The sequence below is a fragment of the Bos javanicus genome, chromosome 4 (genome assembly GCF_032452875.1).
Source record: "Bos javanicus breed banteng chromosome 4, ARS-OSU_banteng_1.0, whole genome shotgun sequence".
Classification (NCBI taxonomy): Eukaryota; Metazoa; Chordata; class Mammalia; order Artiodactyla; family Bovidae; genus Bos; species Bos javanicus.
This window is the reverse complement of record NC_083871.1, coordinates 115,188,179-115,205,565: the sequence shown is the minus strand read 5'-3', so window position 1 is coordinate 115,205,565 and position 17,387 is coordinate 115,188,179. Positions and strand designations below refer to the sequence as shown.

Here is a 17,387-nt window from a genome sequence, read left to right as displayed (position 1 = left end):
ATTGGAGAAGGAAATGGCAACCCACTCCAGTGTTCTTGCCTGGAGAATCCAGGGACGGGGGAGCCTGGTGGGCTGCCGTCTCTGGGGTTGCACAGAGTTGGACACGACTGAAGCGACTTAGCAGCAGCAGCAAAGGTGACAAAGCTCAATACACATGAGCTGACAGCAAATCAAAAACTGTCATTTTGAAGTGTCGTCTTTTCTTATGCTATACAACAACAAACCATTTCTCGAATGGATTGTGACATGAGATAAAAAGTGGAACTTCTATGACAATCGGCAATGACCAACTCAGTGGTTGGATCAAGAAGCTCCAAAGCACTTCCCAAAGCCAAACTTGCACCAAAAAAAGGTCATGGTCACTGTCTGGTGGTCTGCTGCCCGTCTGGTCCACTGCAGCTTTTTGAATCCCAGGGAAACCATTACATCTGAGAAGCATGCTCAGCAAATTGATGAGAGGCACTGAAAGCTGCAAGGCCCGCAGCCGGCACCGGTCAACAGAAAGGGCCCAATTATTCTCCATGATGACGCGCGACTGTGTGTCGCACAACCAATGCCTCAAAATTTGAACAAATTGGGCTACGAAGTTTTGCCTCATTGTCATATTCACCTGATCTCTCACCAATGGACTACAACTTCCTCAAGCCCCAGGACAACTTTTTTCAAGGAAAACCCTTCCACAACCAGCAGGAGGCAGAGAATGCTTTCCAAGGGTTGCTGAATCTCAAAGCATGGATTTTTACACTACAAGAATAAACTTACTTCTCGTTGGCAAAAATGTGATTATGATGGTTCATATTTTGATTAATAAAGACATGTTTGAGCCTAGTTATAATTATTTAAAATTCATGATCCGAAACCGCAATTATGTTTGGCCCAAAACATGCGCTGAGAAGCTGGAGCTGGGGTACTGAATTAAGAATGCTGAATGGGAAGGCCCAAGCCAACCACGTGGAGGCCGCATGGAGCTCCTCTCAGCATCCCGGCTCTCACTATGGAGAAGTGAAACCCACCGGGTTGTGTGACTGAAGGCACTTTTTCAGTATACCCTCACAAAGGATGGAGGCTCAGGTGTCAACTACAATTGGGCACTTGCCATCTCATGTGACAAGGATTAAATCATGTGCTGCTGCAGCTGCTGGTTTTCAGCACCCTCTGAAAGGAGCTCAGGGTGGAAAGTAGGAAAGGAGGCATGCTGTGCTAGGGGAAAAACTAGCAGGACAGGCCTTCAGATAGTTAAGACATTTTCAGGAGCTGCTTTTATGAGCCAGATCCTTGTATCTCCTCATATCTAGAAAAGCACTCAAATTCCTCATGGTGACACGGTCTCGTGACTAGCAGAAAGCTTCACCTGACTAGCAGAAACCCTCTGGAAAAATATGTGCTCGATTGCACGCATGCCCCCATCACTAAAATCACACATCTCCTGTCCTTCCCCGCTGCCTCTCTGGCGCAGTGTCTCAGAGCTGTCTGAGGTGCTGTCTCCCAGGCTGCAGTCCTCATTTTGCCCCAGATAAAACTTAACTCGCAACTCTTGCATTGTGCTTTTAAGTTGACATATGAGACATATTATTACTTATGGATCCCAGAATCAGTGGGGCGGGGGGTGGGGCAGGGACACAGGACAACAGCCCAGGGGAAGGGCGTTTCTCTGTCTGAGGACATCAGCAGGAAAGAGGGCAGGGTAGCAGGCGCCTCTGACTGACTGGGGTGGTCGTGAGTTTCTGCAGGCTTAACGCTAAGCGGCTATTTTAAACGATGCCCTGGGAAAAGCAAAGTGGCGAAGTGCGAGCATCCTGACCAGGAGTTGTTATCATGTAAGAGGCCCAGACAGCAACTCAGAAAAACAAAGTTGTTTTCCCCAAAAGTTGTCTTTCTCGTCAAAATGTAGATGAACAAGAAGTTAAAAATTAAAAAAACCCTGAAGTCTATCAATGTTTTGCTGCAAATTCTACCAGTTATTTTTAATCTTCCTAGTCACAAAACATTATAGTGCTATTTGTAATTAATGAAAAATAAATGTAATAGATTCAAGTTAGTAGCACTATGGATAATATTCTACTTTTCTTCATTTAAAAAGAAATATAAAAGAGTATGTATTTCTTTAATAATAAAGGTAAAATTTTTCTTAGGAAAAAACTTCCTAATTTAAAAACAAGAACCAATTTGGAGAGGATTAAATATTTAAAGGCTTCACATGAAATATACGGGCTTTTAACTTCAGAAGCAAAGAGATTTTAGCATCCTTAAGGGAAGAAATATTTTAAATCCATTAATTTGTCAAAAATTTGACAATAAAATTTGGACACTGAACAAATATTCTAGAAGGATTTGAAAAATTACGTTTTCTCTATTAAATCATTATCTAGTCTGAAATTAGCATGCCTCTTTCAATAGCCACCTTTTTTTACTACAAGACTAATGAGACAATTCTATTTAATCAAACAGGACAGCCCTCACTTTCCTTCAGTACCAAATAATTATCATCATATTCATCTCTAAATGTTAAGTATTTACCTTTCAGTAGTTTCCAGCTGTTTTCTCATCAGTATATATTCCAAAGGGTCAAACAGTAAACATTTTGTCGCTTTTTCCATGAAAGAGAGTCATATTTTGCCTCAGCTAGAGTCTACTGATTTATAACAGTGCCTTTCCTACATACCCTGTAAAATTACCAAGTGATGACAACACAAAAATACACACTATTCTTTCCCATTCCTTATCTACTCTGAAGGCTAGAAAGAAATGTATTTCATAATTACAATTATTGAACTAGGAAAGGTTCAGAGCAAATTCCAGACATCACAAGCGCTCTGGGAATAATCCTTTGATCTTTTGATATTTATGAATGTCCTCTCTATAAGAAAATCAAGGAGCATAAACACATGTAAGTGTCTATATACGATATCTCAAATGCAGAGGAAAACCACATGGTAATGTTGATTGGATGGAGACAAAAGCAAATTTAAACACTAAAGAAAACCAAAAGGATAGAAAATATGACAAATTACTTAAAATTACCAAGTTTAGGACACCTGCTTTGTCAGTGAATAAGGGCTGATAGAAGCTAACAAGGCTAACTATTGTTCTTTAATACTCTCTCCCATCAAATGCTCCAGTAAGGAGCAGCTCTCCCTAGGTAAGACCTACGGTAGACAGGAAGAAGAAAGTGACCACAGGCTCAAAAGGGCCTGCACAACCAACATTTACTTCATGGAATCATTACTCTCAAGGTCTTTCTAACTCTGTATTCTAGTATACATACTAAAGCTTCTTTATTACAACGGTCATACTTTACCTCATTTCTGACCCCATGGATCTGATCAAGATTGCCAGGCATCCTCAAGAAATGCCCTGACTGCGGCTGACATTTGATCTTTTCTTCAGTCCCAGCAGAAACAGCCCATATCTTGTCAACACAGGGATTTAAACTCAAATGTAGTCAGAAGCCAAGCAGATTATGAAGAGGAAAGAGAGAGAAAATAAGCGTGGTTCTACGTGTCAGGGCACGTCCCCCAGCTAAAGCAATTCAAATTCAAAACTCCAAAAGGTGCTGACCAGCCTCCAGATTGCAACATTTTTTTTTTTTTGGCTGCATGAAATGGCTTGTGGGATCACTTCCCAGACCAGAGCCTGAACCCAGGCCATGACAGTGAAAGCACCAAGTCCTAACCACAAGACCATGCAGGGTACGCCCCAGACTGCAACTTCTCATGGGGATGCATCAAATGAACAGTGCATAAACACAACCCCCAAAACCACAAAAACTATTACTGCTTGTTCCCTTTCTGCCCATAAGAAGGAAGATTAAGTCAAAAGTATATCAGATTAAGATGAAATGAATGAATAAGAAAAAAAATAGTTGTCAGAAATAAGTGTTCTGAGATACCCAAACACACAGAATACCTACAAGCACACATCCATCCATGGTCAGCACAACCTCTGCAGCCGCTGTGCCCCAGGGCCCAAAGACACAAGTGGAGCTGCCAATCCCTAAACCATGGCTACCGACGGTTTTACTCTGCAAGCGTGTCAAGAGTCTCTAGTGGTGTACAGCGCTGACAGAGCGGTTTATGTACATTAGTCAAGTGTGCAAAGACGAACAAAAAAACAGAACAGAAAATATTCCAGGGTGTAAGACAGACAGGAAGAGAACAATGAGTCTTATCTTTTCCCCTCTTCCTTTTAGAGAAATTAAGTAACTTGCTTTAAAGTTACACAGCTAGTAAGGGGAGAAACTCGATTTGAATCCCAGTGACCTTATGTCCTTCATTACTTTGTAACCATCTGGTAAATAAGAAACAGTGAATCTCAATTTGCCATTCCTTAAAAAAAAAAAAAATAGAAGTCATCCAGTGATTTTCTTTTTTTACCATAAATTTACATTTCCCACAAGAGTCAAGGTATCAGTAACTCTCCTCCCAAACAAGACGTTCATTCACCTCTCTGGATTTCTATAATCTCCTAAAATTGGAACCCAGTAATTCTTTACTATTTTTAAATTCTCAGGCTTTTCAGGAGCATCAACTATCTTGAGTGAAGCTACCCAGACTGCCATTACCAGAAGCACAAGGCCAGGGTTATGTTCTAAACTGTCGCCTTTTGTATTTGAAAGGGAACAGGCTAGGCACTGCTAAAAAGAGACATGAGAAAACCATACTGTGACGGAATATTGGGTTTTTTTCAGACACTCATTTCTGAATGCATTCTACCACCTCAGGAGGCTTAAAAAGCAAACAAATCTACTTGGCAAACAGCCAGTTTCACTCCTAGCTGCTCCTGTTGACTCAGGCCGCAGGAAATCATACAGCAGAGTCACCTGCACATCCTCTGGAGCCTCACCATCCTGCGCGGGGCTGACAGCCAAGCGCCAGCACCGCATCTTCAGCCTCTGCAGTCCACCTGCCCACTTGCGGGGCAGGCCCACACTCTGGGGAAATGGGCCCTCCCAAGCGGCGGCCCTCACAGTGGGCTGCTAGAAGCAGCCAGCCCCCTCACAGCCAGAGAAACTGCTACCCGCATTCTCCACTGGCCCCGGTTCCCAGCATGACTAGGCTCTCACTGCCCACAGCGGCAACTGGCTGGAAAACATGCCCCTTACTGTCTGGCTCTCCTACCCTCACTTCCTCATTCCCCCGCTGGTGTGTCCCGGATTACTCACTATGTGGATCTGAACTTTTACCTCAGGATTTGCTTCAGGGGGCTTCCCAGGTGGTGGTAGTGGTTTAGCCTCTTAAGTCGTGTCCAACTCTTGTGATCCCGTGGACTGTAGCCCGTCAGGCTCCTCTGTCCATGGGATTCTCCAGGCAAGAATACTGGAGTGGGTGGCCACTCCCTTCTCCAGGGGATCTTCCCAGCCCAAGGATCAAACAAGTCTCTTGCACTGAGAAGATGGAGCATCGCAACCAAGAGTAGCCCCTACTCACCACTACTAGAGAAAGCCAAAGCAAAAGCAGTGAAGACCCAGCACAGCAAACAACTAAATAAAATTATTTAAGAAGTTCTTCTTAACAGCTGCAAGATATTTTTCCGACTAGCAAAAAAAAAAAAAAAATTTCAAAGTGATAAGCTTTTCCGAGGAAATCAAAAGCTCAAAGGCAATGTAGCTTGAAATAACTGTTAATTAGCAGGAAACTATGAAGAATCGAATGCAGCCAACATAAGCAACTCTCAGGTACAACACTGCAGTCCTGAACCTATGCATCTGGTTCACTCAAGATGGTAACAAGTCATAAAATCTAAGTTAAAAAGCATGCTTTCAGCTCCTATATGAAAAGCACTTAGAAGCCACCTCTTCTATCTGCACAAAAATAAACCAAACATCAATGACTTTTGAACCCATCAGAGAACAAAGGTTACAGGACAAACCACCGCAGAAAACCTGGAGACACACAGCTGAGATCTGCTTACCTGGAGCAGAAGCTGCACCATAAACTGGCCTGAAAGGGAGAGACTAGGAGAATCAGTCTGGAGCAGGGAGGGGCCGCACCTCTGAGGGCTTTACCCCCAGGGATCCCACCACAGTGTGTGTGCGGACCCCAGACTGATCCCCACGTGACTAAGGCAGGGGAGGAGAAGAATAATCACTTCAGAGAGTCTTCTTCCTAACACAGGCATATCCTCCAGGGGGAAAAGACACCAGAGCTTTCTCTAGATTAAGAAAGACATTCCTCCAGCCCCTCCTAGCCCTCCAGTCAAACCTGAGGGGGAAAAGCATTAGTCGTTCAGTTCAGTTGCTCAGTTGTGTCCTACTCTGCAACCCCATGAATCGCAGCACTCCAGGCCTCCCTGTCCATCACCAACTCCCGGAGTTCACTCAGACTCACGTCCATCGAGTCAGTGATGCCATCCAGCCATCTCATCCTCTGTCGTCCCCTTCTCCTCCTGCCCCCAATCCCTTCCAGCGTCAGAGTCTTTTCCAGTGAATCAACTCTTCGCATGAGGTGGCCAAAGTATTGGAGTTTCAGCCTCAGCATCAGTCCTTCCAATGAAAACCCAGGACTGGTCTCCTTTAGGATGGACTGGCTGGATCTCCTTGCAGTCCAAGGGACTCTCAAGAGTCTTCTCCAACACCACAGTTCAAAAGCATCAATTCTTCGGTGCTCAGCTTTCTTCACAGTCCCACTCTCACATCCATACATGGCTACTGGAAAAACCACAGCTTTGACTAGATGGACCTTTGTTTTGCAAAGTAATATCTCTGTATGCTCTCTAGGTTGGTCGTAACTTCCTCCCAAGGAGTAAGTGTCTTTTAATTTCATGGCTGCAATCACCATCTGCAGTGATTTTGGAGCCCAGAAAAATAAAGTCTGACACTGTTTCCACTGTTTCCCCATCTATTTCCCACGAAGTGATGGGACCAGATGCCATGATCTTAGTTTTCTCAATGTTGAGCTTTAAGCCAACTTTTTCACTCTCCTCTTTCACTTTCATCAAGAGGCTCTTTAGTTCCTCTTCACTTTCTGCCATAAGGGTGGTGTCATCTGCCTATCTGAGGTTATTGATATGTCTCCCAGCAATCTTGATTCCAGCTTGTGCTTCTTCCAGCCCAGCGTTTCTCATGATGTACTCTGCATAGAAGTTAAATAAGCAGGGTGACAATATACAGCCTCGACGTACTCCTTTTCCTATTTGGAACCAGTCTGTTGTTCCATGTCCAGTTCTAACTGTTGCTTCCTGACCTGCATATAGGTTTCTCAAGAGGCAGGTCAGGTGGTCTGGTATTCCCATCTCTTGAATTTTCCACAGTTTATTGTGATCCACACAGTCAAAGGCTTAGGCATAGTCAATAAAGCAGAAATAGATGTTTTTCTGGAACTCTCTTGCTTTTTCCATGATCCAGCGGATGTTGGCAATTTGATCTCTGGTTCCTCTGCCTTTTCTAAAACCAGCTTGAACATCTGGAAGTTCACGGTTCATGTATTGCTGAAGCCTGGCTTGGAGAATTTTGAGCATTACTTTACTAGCGTGTGAGATGAGTGCAATTGTGTGGTAGTTTGAGCATTCTTTGGCATTGCCTTTCTTTGGGATTGGAATGAAAACTGCCCTTTTCCAGTCCTGTGGCCACTGCTGAGTTTTCCAAATTTGCTGGCATATTGAGTGCAGCAATTTCACAGCATCATCTTTCAGCATCTGAAATAGCTCAACTGGAATTCCATCACCTCCACTAGCTTTGTTCGTAGTGATGTTTTCTAAGGCTCACTTGACTTAACATTTCAGGATGTCTGGCTCTAGGTGAGTGATCACACCATCGTGATTATCTGGGTGGTAAAGATCTTTTTGTACCATTCTTCTGTGTATTCTTGCCACCTCTTCTTAATATCTTCTGCTTCTGTTAGGTCCATACCATTTCTGTCCTTTATTGAGCCCATCTTTGCATGAAACGTTCCCTTGATATCTCTAATTTTCTTGAAGAGATCTCTAGTCTTTCCCATTCTGTTGTTTTCCTCTATTTCTTTGCACTGATTGCTGAGGAAGGCTTTATCTCTCCCTTCTATTCAGTCCTGTCCAATTCTTTGTGACCCCATGGACTGTAGCCCACCAGGCTCCTTTGTCCATGAGATTCTCCAGGCCAGAACACCAGAGTGGACTGCATTCCCTTTAAAAGGGGATCTTCCTGACCTAGGGATCAATCCTAGGTCTCCTGCATTGCAGGCAGATTCTTAAGCATCTGAGCCACCACGGGAAAAAGTAATCAACAAAGGTGAAGGCTTCTATAAAACAGACTGGAAACCACAGCTAGGAAAGGGAGTGGGTTGCAGGGAGGAATAAAGCTACAGCAATGGAGAACACTTGTGAAGGTCACAGACACAGGCTGAGATTTAACTGGAAGATTACAAAATTCTTACCCTTCCTCACACTTCAGCATACCACCAGCAGGGCTCCAAATAGAATACCGGTGTGTTACAACTGATGCAGGTTTCCCAGGCGGCACTCTGCCAATGCAGGTAGATGTAAGAGACACGGGTTTGGTCCCTGGGTCAGGCAGATCCCCTGGAGGGGGGCAAGGCAACCCACTCCAGTATTCTTGCCTGGAGAATCCAACAGACAGAGGAGCCTAGTGGGATACAGTCCATGGCGTTGCAAAAGTAGGACATGATTAAAGTGACTCGGCACTCAGAGCTGACACAGACTCTCTCTGGGGAACAGTACTTACCCCAACAGGGCACTAGAAGCATCCAAAGCCTCTGGAACCTGAGACTACTGCAGACATTACACACTGCCAACCTCTGTTAGTTCCTATTACCTGACACGAGATAACAGCCTTTCAACAACAACAACAAAATGCAAAGCTCAATAAAAGAGAAAATAGTCACCAAGACAAAGCAATCATTAGAACCAGAATTAGATGACAGATTTGGGGACTGGCAAACAAGGAATTTAAAATATCTGTCATTAACATGTTAAGGGCTCTAATGGAAAAAGACAACATGCAAGAACAGGAGGATGATGGGAACAGTAAGAAAGAATCAAAAGGACATGCTAAAAACCAACAGCACTGCCAAAGCTATGAGGAACGCCTTCCGTGGGCGCTTCAGAGACTCCACATAGCCAGAGAAAGAAGCAGTGAGCTGGAATACAGGTCAACAGACACTCTGCAAACTTAAACGCAGAGAGAAAAAAAGAATGAAATAAACAGAATATCCAAAAACTGTGGGGCAATTTCAAAGTATAACACATACACGTTACTGGAATATCAGAAGGAAAAAAGGAAGCAGAAAAAATATTTGAAATAATAATGGCCAAGAACTTTCCAAAATTAACAACAGACCCTAGGAAGCTGAGAGTACAACCAAACACATTAAGTACCCTAAAAAAAAAAAAAACACCTCACTTAGGTATATCACATTCAGACAATCAAAAGACAAATACAAAATCTTGAAAGAAACTACAGGGAGGGAAGAACATTTTATCTACAGAGAAAAGAGAATTACAGTGGACTTCTCATCATGCAAGCAAGAGCAGAGTAAAATATTTAAAGTATGAAACCCCATTACCACCTCAGAATTCTATATTCATTGATATTATTATTCAAAATGAAGGAGAAATAAAGGCTTTTTCATTAAAAAAAAAAAATAAAACAAACTGACAAACTCATCACAAGCAGCCCTGTCCTGCAAAAAAAATGGAAAAAAAAACCTTGAAGCAGAAAAAAAATGATACACGTCAGAAACCTGGATCTACATAAAGAAAATAAGAACATCAGAGAAGGGATAAATACACTGAAAATAAAATCCTTTACTTTTCTTATCCTTATCTGACCTAAAAGACAACCAGAACAAGAGCAGAACAAAATAACAGAACAAGGGCATTCCCACTGGCTCAGCAGTAAAGAGTCTGCCTGCAATGCAGGAGACACGGGTTCAATTCCTGGGTCAGGAAGATCCCCTGGAGGAGGAAATGGCAACCCACTCCAATATTCTTGCCTGGGAAATCCCAAGGACAGAGGAGCATGGTGGGCTACAGTCCATGGGGGTTGCAAAAACAGTCGGACACGACTTAACGACTAAACCACCACACAGCAACTGGGTGATCACAGCACTCTGGTAAGTGAGTGACAACAAGGTCACGGGGTGGGTGGGAGAAACCTATACACACACCAAGCAATATTATCATTGTTGTTTAGTTGCTAACTCGTGTCTGACTCTTTTATGATCCCGTGGAGTGTAGTCCACCAGGCTCCTCTGTCCATTGGATTTTCCAGGCACGAACACTGGAGCATGTTGCCATTTCCTCCTCCAGGGGATCTTCTCAACCCAGGAATCAAAACCTTCCTGTGTTGGCAGGAAGATTCTTCACCACTGAGACACCAGAATTACGTTACTTTAAGGCAGATTCAGGGATTAGTTTAAAATGTATACTGTAATCTCTAGGGAAATCACCAAAAAAATTTTTTTAAGAAATATAATGATATGCTATGTGGTAGGCAGAATCAGATCAGATCAGATCAGTCACTCAGTCGTGTCCGGCTCTTTTCGACCCCATGAATTACAGCACGCCAGGCCTCCCTGTCCATCACCAACTCCCAGAGTTCACTCAGACTCACATCCATCGAGTCAGTGATGCCATCCAGCCATCTTCTCCTCTGTTGTCCCCTTCTCCTCCTGCCCCCAATCCCTCCCAGCATCAGAGTCTTTTCCAGTGAGTCAACCCTTCGCATGAGGTGGCCAAAGTACTGGAGTTTCAGCTTTAGCATCATTCCTTCCAAAGAAATCCCAGGGCTGATCTCCTTCAGAATGGACTGGTTGGATCTCCTTGCAGTCCAAGGGACTCTCAAGAGTCTTCTCCAACACCACAGTTCAAAAGCATCAATTCTTTGGCGCTCAGCCTTCTTCAGTCCAACTCTCACATCCATACGTGACCACAGGAAAAACCATAGCCTTGACTAGACGAACCTTTGTTGGCAAAGTAATGTCTCTGCTTTTGAATATGCTATCTAGGTTGGTCATAACTTTCCTTCCAAGGAGCAAGCGTCTTTTAATTTCATGGCTGCAGTCACCATCTGCAGTGATTTTGGAGCCCCCCAAAATAAAGTCTGATACTGTTTCCACTGTTTCCCCATCTATTTGCCATGAAGTGATGGGACCAGAGCCATGATCTTCATTTTCTGAATGTTGAGCTTTAAGCCAGCTTTTCACTGTCCACTTTCATCAAGAGGCTTTTGAGTTCCTCTTCACTTTCTGCCATAAGGGTGGTGTCATCTGCATATCTGAGGTTATTGATATTTCTCCTGGCAATCTTGATTCCAGCTTGTGTTTCTTCCAGTCCAGCGTTTCTCATGATGTACTCTGCATATAAGTTAAATAAGCAGGGTGACAATATACAGCCTTGACGAACTCCTTTTCCTATTTGGAACCAGTCTGTTGTTCCATGTCCAGTTCTAACTGTTGCTTCCTGACCTGCATACAAATTTCTCAAAAGGCAGATCAGGTGGTCTGGTATTCCCATCTCTTTCAGAATAATGGTAGGCAGAATAATTGTCCCCAAATATGGTTTTTCCAGTAATCGTGTATGGATGTGAGTTGGACCATAAAGAGGCTGAGAGACGAAGAACTGATGCTTTAGAACTGTGGTGTTGGAGAAGACTGTGGACAGGAGATCAAACCAGTCAATCCTAAAGGAAATCAACCCTGAATATTCATTGAAACAACTGTTGCTGAAGCTGAAGCTCCAATATTTTGGCCACCTGATGTGAAGAGCTGACTCACTGGAAAAGACCCTGATGCTGGGAAAGATTGAGGGCAGGAGAAGGGGGCAACAAAGGATGAGATGGTTGGATGGCATCACTGACTCGATGGACATGAGTTTGAGCAAGCTCCAGGAGATAGGAAAGCCTGGCGCACTGCAGTCCACGGGGCCACAAAAAGTCAGGACTTAGTAACTAACAAGAACAACAAAAAGTAAAGGATGGAAAGCCATGCTAACAGTAACCAAAAGAAAGCTAAAGTAACCACATTAACTTCAGACAGAGCAGATTTCATTGGATAATTAGGGATTAAGGGGGTCATTATATGATAATAAAGAGGTCAATTCTCCAGGAAGACATAACAATCTTGAACCTGTGTATATCTAACAAGGAATCAAAACACTTGAAGCAAAACCTGAGGAAAAAAGTTAAAGACTTCAACAACACTGGCAGTAACAACAGATCGAGTAGACAGAAAAATCAGTGAGGAAACAGATGCCCTGAGCAGCACTATAAATCAACTTGATCTAATTGACATTAATAGACAACAGCTGAATACACAGTCTTTTCCAGCCCAAAATTCACCAATGTAGATCATATTCTGGGCCATAAAACACACTTGAACTGATTTAAAAGAATAGAAATCATACAAAGTATATCCTTGGATGAAGTGGAATTAAACTAGAAATCAGAAACAGAAAGGCAAAAATCCCCTCCCCCACACCCCCAGATATCTGGAAATTATAGTCTCAAGAGAAATTTTAAACATATTTTACACTTAATTAAAATGAAAATACAACTTATCAAAATTTGTGGGATACAGCAAAAGAAGTGCTTAGAGGGACAGTTATAGCATCCAAATGGATTAGAGTTCAAGATACCAGTATGTACACGTCTTTAGCTTAACATACATTAGCTTTAGATAGACTGTTACACATATATGCCCATATGTTTAGGTCTGTCGTTCAGTCGTGTCCAACTCTTTGCGACCCCATAGACCGCAGCACGCCAGGCCTCCCTGTCCATCACAAACTCCCACAGTTTACGCAAACTCATGTCCATTGAGTCAGTGAAGCCATCCAACCATCTCATCCTCTGTCATCCCCTTCTCCTCCTGCTTTCAATCTTTCCCAGCATCAGGGTCTTTTCAAATGAGTCAGTTCTTTGCATCAGGTGGCCAAAGTTTTAGTTTCAGCTTCAACATCAGTCCTTCCAATGAATATTCCGGACTGATTTCCTTTAGGATGGACTTGGGTATGGCATAAGCCCTCTTGAAGGACGTCGCCATTAACCCCACGAACCTTGTGCACCAGGACCCAGGAGAAAGGAGCAGTGACCCCACAAGAGACTGACCCAGACTTGTCCATGAGTGTCCAGGAGTCTCCAGTGGAGGCGTGGGTCGGTAGTGGCCTGCTGCAGGGTTGGGGGCAGTGAGTGCAGCAGTGCACGTATGGGATCTTTTGAAGGAGGTCGCCATTATCTTCATTACCTCCACCATAGTTTCAGTTCAGTCGCTCAGTTGTGTCCGGCTCTTTGAGACCCCATGAATCGCAGCCCACCAGGCCTCCCTGTCCATCACCAACTCCCAGAGTTTACCCAAACTCATGTTCCCTGGTAGCTCAGACAGTAAAGCGTCTGCCTACAATGTGGGAGACCTGGGTTCAATCCCTGGGTCGGGAAGGTCTCCTGAAGAAGGAAATGGCAACCCACTCCAGGATTCTTGCCTGGAAAATCCCATGGACAGAGGAGCCTGGTAGGCTACAGTCTGTGGGGTTGCAAAGAGTCAGACACAACTGAGCGACTTCACTTTTTTTCACAAGTCCACCATAGTTTGGCCCCAGGTAAATAGCAGGGAGGGAACACAGCTCCAACCACCAACAGAAAATTGGATTAAAGATTTACTGAGCATGGCCCCACCCATCAGAACAAGACCCAGTCCCCCTCAGTCAGTCTCTCCCACAGGAAGCTTCCATCAGCCTCTTATCCTTCTCCATCAGAGGGCAGACGAACTAAAAACCACAGTCCCAGAAAACTAACCAATCTGATCACACTGACCACAGCCTTGTCTAACTCAATGAAACCGTGAGCCATGCCGTGTAGGGCCACCCAAGATGGACGGGTCATGGTGGAGAGTTCTGACAAAATGTGGCCCACTGGAGAAGGGAATGGCAAACCACTTCAGTATTCTTGCCTTGAGAACCCTATGAACAGTCCATATATGTACACATACATTTTATTGCTTATCAGCTGAGAAGGTCTAGAAGAATAACACTCCCGTGACAACAAGCATACCTAGTGCCCAATTCTTGGTTTCTAACAGAATTCTCCAATAAAAAGAACCAAAGCTCCTTGAAGAAATGACTGACTCTTGAACTGGGAAAGGAAATATGTAAGATGAGCCTGAAGTACCTTGTAGTGCCATAAAGAAAATGACACACAAAAAACCCCAGGAAAAAAGAAATCCCAGAATGATGGGGATGTGTTAAAGGAAGAGATGGAACGAAATGAAAGAGCTTACAAAGGCCGTACCTAAAACAATTTAAGCAACAAAAGTGGTACTGCATTATAACCCAAAGTAAAGATAACTACCCATGAGTCCACAACGACGAAGATAACATTAAAAACTAATCATTAATAACTTACGTACAATCACTTTTCTTAATGTCTGAAATTTTGCAAGGTAAAACTTTTATATGTCTTTATACATATATACGTAAGTGTGTATTGACATATATACATATATATCTTACCCAACAACCAAATGCTCCTTTGACTCTGTATGTAGGTTGGTTTCCAGGGGTTATAATGTGCTTACGTGATTAAGTCCTCAACTAATTCTTGTCCATGGAATCGCAGGACACAGATTCTAGTAGTCTGTCCTTACGGGTTGTGTAATTGTATATATTAACTGTTTTCTCCTCACTTCTGCTTCCTCTTCATTATTTAACACAAGATTCATCGGAGATCAACTTTACAAACTAGCCTGGAGAACACAGAATGTCCACATGGAAATGCCTGTTGCAAGCTATGTACAGACACAGAGTATCAGAAGGGTGAACTGCCCCACTGAAGTTGGGCTCCTGGCTCCAAGTCCACTCTCTACACTCCAGTGGGTCTCAGCCAGAGTCCGAGATATTTGGCAATGTCTGGGGAAACTCAGCACCACCAGAGTCTTTTGGTGATGTCTGGAAATGTTTTTGGTTGCCATGACCAGGGATCCTGCTAACACCTGGTAGGGAGAGGCCAGGGATGCTGCTAAATCCCCTACAATGCACAGAACAGCCCCCAACAATGAAGAATTATCTGGCTCAAAATGTCAACAGTGCCAAGTTTGAGAAACTCTGTTCTGTAACACTGGGGCTGGGACTCGACATGTAACATTTTTCGAACCCTTGAACAACAAGGCAGGTAGACATGCCAGCCTTCCAGGCAGTTGGAAAACCCACCTATATGGTAGGCCCTCCGTATCTTCAGCACCTCTGTACTGCAGGGTCCAACCAGTTGCAGCTTTTGCTGTACTGCAGTATTTACTGTTGAAAAAAATCTGCAAATTAACGGACCTGTGCATGCAGTTCACATCTGCACTGTTCAAGAGTCAGCTATACTGATAAATGAAACAACTTGGATGAACATGGAAACACATATGAAAAAGTCTTCAGTCTCAATAATTACTGCTGCTGCTGCTAAGTCGCTTCAGTCCTGTCCGACTCTGTGCAACCCCATAGACGGCAGCCCACCAGGCTCCCCGTCCCTGGGATTCTCCAGGCAAGAACACTGGAGTGGGTTGCCATTTCCTTCTCCAATGCATGAAAGTGAAAAGTGAAAGTGAAGTCGCTCAGTCGTGTCCAACTCCTAGCAACCCCATGGACTGCAGCCCACCAGGCTCCTCTGTTCATGGGATTTTCCAGGCAAGAGTGCTAGAGTGGGGTGCCAGTGCCTTCTCCGTAATAATTACAGACAGGCAAATAAAAATAAGATACTATTTTCCAGCTCTTGAAAAGTTAAAGTGTTAGTTGCTTAGTGGTGCCCGATTCTTTGTGACCCCATGGGCCCGCCAGCTTCCTCTATCCATGTAATTCTCCAGGCAAGAATACTGGAGTGTGTTGCCATTCCATCTTCTCCAGATTTTCCCCACCCAGAGATCCAACTTTCGGTCTCCTACACTGCAGGCAGAATTTTCACCGTCTGAGCCACCAGGAAAGCCCTTAAAAACCTTTATATCCTTTGGCCAATAATCCCACTTTCTCTAAGAATAAAAATCCTAAAGAAATAATAAATCGGGTGAAAAACTAGGTATTTCCTAAAGCAAACTCCAAAAAATGCTACAATACAGATATAAACCACAGTATAAAGAAACAAGTACAAAGGACAAATTAAATTTGTATATTAAAAAAAAAAAAACTTACAGGAAATGCCTTATAGAACTTAAGATTTAAGTTTGACTTTAAAGATTAAGATTTCAATGGCCCAAAAGCTAAAATATCTCAAGCAGAAAGCTGAAGTCTAAAGAAACTGCAACATGTATTTGTTTTCCGTTTTTCAAACAGAATAGTAAGTAGGATGGTTGGTTACAAGGAATACACACATCTGGTTAAGGTTAGTGGAATTGATTAATTCTATGAGGACAGGCTGGGGCTATGACCCTGAGGGTGAGAATTAACTCATTCTACAAGCAAAAGGAAGCTAACTAGGGTTTTTAAGCAAATGCACCTTAGGAAGAAAGTCCTAGGAACAATGTATAAAATGATTTGAGACAGAGGGAAATAAAATCAAGAACCAGGGAGCCAGTTAGAAAAAAAAAAAAGAGGCATTCGTGGTTTGCAATGGAGCTGTGAAAGTGAGTGGCAAGGAGAATCAGAGGCAGAACTGCCCGCACTTGTCAGCTTGACCACATATGGGACCCTGAGGGAGAAAGGAGGAATAAAAACAACACTCAGTTAAGTCTTAGTGACAGTGAGGAGCACTTCCAAACGCAGGGTGTGCGGGTTCAATCCCTGGTCGGGAACTAAGGTTCCACATGCCTCATGGCCAAAAACCCAAAACAGAGAACAATACTGTAACAAATTCAGTAAGACTTTTAAAATGGAGGGGAAGGGTTCTTTAAAAATAAAACAAAAACAAGTCAAAACACACACAGATTTACCATATGACCTAGCAATTCCACGCCAAGGTATGTATATCCCAAAGAATCAAAAACGGAGACTCATACAGACACATGTAAACACATGTTCACAGCAGCGTTATTCACCTTGGGCAAAAAATGGCAGCAACCTAGTGTCCATCAGTGGATAAACAAATGGTTATATAACCGCTCTGACGTATGTAGGTATGCATCCAGCCATACAAAGGAACGAAGTCTGAGATACATTACAGCGCGGATGAACCTTGAAAATTGACGTGAAATAAGCTGAACAGGGCAAATATTGTATGATTTCAATTTTGTGAGGCATCTAGAACAAATAAATTCAGAGACAGAAGGGACTGCGGGGAGGGGAAGAGGGGAGTTACTGGCCTTTGTGTTTAGAGTAAAAAACTTATGGAAATAGTGGTTATGGTGACACAATATTGTGAATGTACTTAGTACCCGAGTTGTATACTTTAAAAACGGTTAGAACAATGAACTTCAAGTTATGTGTACTTTACCACAATAACAAAAGACTAAAAAAGAAAAGTGAAGATAGAATTCAATTTGCAAAGTAAC

The 17,387-nt window shown here is 43.2% G+C and overlaps 1 protein-coding gene across 8 annotated transcripts in view; it reads right to left on the bottom strand.

The window, feature by feature from the left end:
• GALNT11 (polypeptide N-acetylgalactosaminyltransferase 11) overlaps positions 1 to 17,387 on the bottom strand; it is a 52,540-nt gene that overhangs the window by 33,988 nt on the left and 1,165 nt on the right. Inside the window, exon 2 of one of the 8 annotated variants that reach the window (XM_061415250.1) lies at positions 16,935 to 17,070. The exons of the other annotated variants lie outside the window; for them this stretch is intronic. The gene's annotated coding sequence lies outside the window, so the exon portion shown is untranslated. The remainder of the gene's footprint in view (positions 1 to 16,934; positions 17,071 to 17,387) is intronic. 8 annotated transcript variants of the gene reach the window in all.